Genomic DNA, 4,261 nt, shown 5'->3' on the forward strand with positions numbered 1-4,261 from the left:
GAAATGAAGGAAAAATTAGCATATAAACAAATAATTAAACAAAAGGGGATAAACAGATCTTCGATGGAATAAACAAGAAGTAACTTAAAATTTCTATAAGAACAAACCAGTGAACTAACCCTTTAGAAACTTGAGCTTTGGTGCTTGAATCATGCTCGATCTATATACATGTTTCGGGGTTGTTGCAAAGGGTTGTTGTTGTTCTTCATTTCCTTTTGTTAAAGAGAAATAAATGACAATTGAAGCTGAAGAAATAGAAGGAGTCATCAGTTAATATTTTGGGTTCTGCAGCAGTAATGGTTACTGTGAAGTTGTTGCGTGCAATTAGAGTTGATGGGAAGGGAAATCAATGCAAATGGAGGAACAAGAATGAGAATGAGAAGAGAAATGAGAACTGAACGAGAACACTGTTCTTGTTTTGGTAATTTCACTTTACTCATCTCTAGAAAGTTCAAACCACAGGTTGAAACTTGAAAAAAAGCAGTATTTTACTACTTCCAGAAAATTATGGTTCTGCCGCATTTTAATGGTGGGACCCATGTATTTTATTTTTTAACATTCTATAACCAAACGCTTAATTAGTGTGTTTTAAAAAAAACGTGAATGCAAACGCGTACCCAAACAGGTTCTAAGTCGAAGTGAATTCCATGAAGATCCAAGAAACTCATGTATAAACCGTTGTTGTCCTTGAGAGAACTCTTGCAGAGGAGGTGTCATGAGGGAAAGAATGAAGGGAAACATTATTGCTCCAATAAAGTTCTCAATAATTTCATGCTGCTTTCTTTTACCATGTGAAGGGTTGTTTTTTTCTCTCCCGCATCTTATATAGTTTTTATGAAATTTTTGAGAAATTATTTTGGTTTTTTAACAAAAAAATCAGTATATTTAGATTTTTAGAATTAAAAATATATGTTGAACATTGAACAATATCTAAACTGTAAAATAGATTAAATTTTTTTTTTAATGTTAAGATTTAGATTTCCAAACGGTAGAATTGAGTCTTAGACTCTTATGAATGTTTTAGGTTTATACTTTAACTTTCTAACCATGTAAATCAAACTGAAATCTAAGATTTACAACTCAAGATATGACTCAGTGACCGAATAGTATTCCAGTTTGAATTGAATTAGTATATATTTTCTAAGTTTAACCTTTTCTTTGTCCTTTCACTTTCAATAGTTAATCATATTAATCAATTCTTTGAATTATGAGATATGCTTGCATTTAAAATGAATAATTACTATAAATTAAAGCAGTCTTATATTATCATACTTGTTATTATAAAACATGTTTAAATTAGAAAATTTAATGATACTTTAAGTACAAAATGATGATATAAAACCTTGATAAAAATACACTTTTAAGTACTAATCACACATCAACCAATCATTTGATTTATGTGATAAGTTTGCATTTAAAATGAATATTTACCATAAATTAAAGATATCTTATATTATCAGACTTGTTATTATAAAACATGCTCTAGTTAAAAAGTTATTGATACTTTAAGTGTAAAATGATGATATAAAACCTTGATAATAATATACTTGTAAGTACTAATCACACCCTCAAATTAGCTTATCACTAGTCCCTAGTAATCAAAGTATTAAAATAAAAAAATAATTTGCAAGTTCCACAAAGCAAGGCTAATTAGTATTTAAAAGTATATTTTTATCAAGGTTTTATATCATCATTTTGCACTTGAAGTATCAATAACTCCTTAACTATAATATGTTTTATAATAACATATCTCATAATATAAGATACCTTTAATTTATGGTAAATATTCATCTTAAATGCATATCTATCACATAAATCAAAGGATTGATTGATGAGTTTAACTACTGAAATTAGAAAGACAAAAAGAAGGCTAAACTTAAAAAAGAGATGCTAGTTTAGTCCAAACTAGAACACTATTTGGTTATTAGATCATAACTGGAGCTATAGAACTTGAATTTAGGTATGCTCTATATGGATGGAAAGCTAAGATATAGGCCTAAAACTTTCACGAAGAGTCTAAGATTCAGAAAAGCAGTTTTCAAGTTCAAATTGTAGCAACAACGGACAAGTCAAAATCTGTCCTACAACCCAGATACTATTCAGTCTTGAGCCCATATTTCAAGTTCTAGAAGTCCAAATGCATCAATTTTTTTTGTTGGAAAGCTGGGACAATTTCCCCGAACTTTTATAAAGATTATCTATTTAAATTATGATGTTAGCAATAATGTTTTTGGCAAATAAAAAGATAAGAATTGTCAAAAAATTAAAAGTTGGTCATCCTCTTAATCATTAGTCATCAAATCAATTGTTTCAAATTTTAGCTTATAAACAAAAGGCATTTGTCATGCATTTAAGTATCTTGGTTTTTTGACAAACAAAAGGCATTTGTCATGCATTTAAGTATCTTGATTTTTTGATCAAGATCATTTCCTTACTTACTTTCTTTCTTTGTATCTTTAATTTTCTAGTTTTATTTCATGTTATAGTTTCATTAATGTCTTGTTTATTTCTTTCACTTCCTTTATTATACTTATATAATTATGTTCTCATCTTATTTATTTATGTTTTAATTCTTCTTAATGTTTAGTTAAGTTTATTATATCAAGGTAAAAAAGTTTCATTAATGGTGTTAGGATATTTATAATATAAACTCAATATGGACTTCAATGTTTCCATTCAAGAAAGTTTGTTATTTACATGTCTTATCATTTTTATCTTATTAATTCTTAATACATTGCTTGTTAAATGATTAATCTAGATTTGTATTATATAACACTTGATACAATAAATGTTTGATCCTTCATAGCCAACTGTATAGCATAACCTACACTTATGCTATGAAAGGAACTTAATTTGTTATTAATATAAGTTAGCATCATGAATTCCTGATAATATTTAAAAGTTCGGTGTTACTTAAATAAGATAATTAATATGATCATGTTAATAATTTATAATAAGCTACTAATGACAAATCATCCGTTTAGAATCTTCTTTATGTGTGGTTTTCAATTGAGTAATAAAAAAAGTTTATATTATACTTATTTGAAATATCATTAGTGGATCATTTAATCTTGATAATTGTTTTATAATTGTTTAATCTTTACATTAATCTTACATCTTAAAGTCATCTTCATCATCATCGTCGTTGTCATCATCATCATCATCATCATTATTATTTATAATTGATATAGTTAACCTCCTTGTAGTTTAACTCTAGTCTTGCCGAGTTATTTATTACTTCGACACTACTACACTTGGGAGAAGACATCAATCTTTTGATCGTGTCAAAGGCATTCATCATTCAACTTTCATTAGTCTATCCAAATAAACAAACTTTCATTAAATGAATATATCTGTTTCATACTATTGAAACAATATATTAATAAACTTTCATTTTATGTACTCAATGTATGAAAACATAGATTATTGGGCTTTTATTGGAAGAAAACAATATTTTGTTCTAATATTTTTTTAAGATTAACGTCATTGGGTTGAAATTATTATCATTTTTTAAAAATATATATACATATAACTTAAAACACAATTCATCTTTAACCTATATAATGAACTTTCAGCTAATGACTCTCAGACCAATTAGTCTTAGGGTATTAGGTGTTGAGATATCTCTACATACTTAGTAACTTAAGTTGTAGATACTGATATGTAGATAGTGCAATGTTTGATTCCCTTAAACTTTCCTCCTCAACCCATGTAACAAGCAAAGGCCAATAGCTTCCAAGTTAGTTGACTTTAAGTTATTAGGTGTTAGAACACTCATTCAGGCTTGATTGCTTAGGTTATGGAGGCTACAAAACCAAACTTATTTACGTTTTTATTATCATTAATATTATTAATTTTTTTTACAAATTATATACTATCTTTTTCCCTTAGTTGTTACCTTTAATAAAAGAACATAAATAATATAATAATCTAATGTGCAACTCACAATTATATATTAATGTATGTATGTGAAAATGAAGGTTTAAGAATACTTCTTAAATGAGTATATGAGTAGAATCAAGTGATAACAATATGAGAGTTTGTACATCTAAATATTTCATGAGAAGTATGTGATAGACCTTGTTATAAATATTACAAATAACTATTAGAAAATGTTTACTAAAATGCATCTCAAGAGTCAATAAAATTCTTCCTTACTCTGTCATCCTAGTAATAACAATTTTGTCTAATGGTTTTATTAAAAACAAAAGCAGTTAGTTAGTTAGTTAGTTTTTTGTCAACTACCTCTCCAACCAAAACA

Source organism: Populus euphratica, unplaced genomic scaffold (assembly GCF_000495115.2).
Source record: "Populus euphratica unplaced genomic scaffold, PopEup_1.0 scaffold171.1, whole genome shotgun sequence".
In the NCBI taxonomy this organism is placed as follows: Eukaryota; Viridiplantae; Streptophyta; class Magnoliopsida; order Malpighiales; family Salicaceae; genus Populus; species Populus euphratica.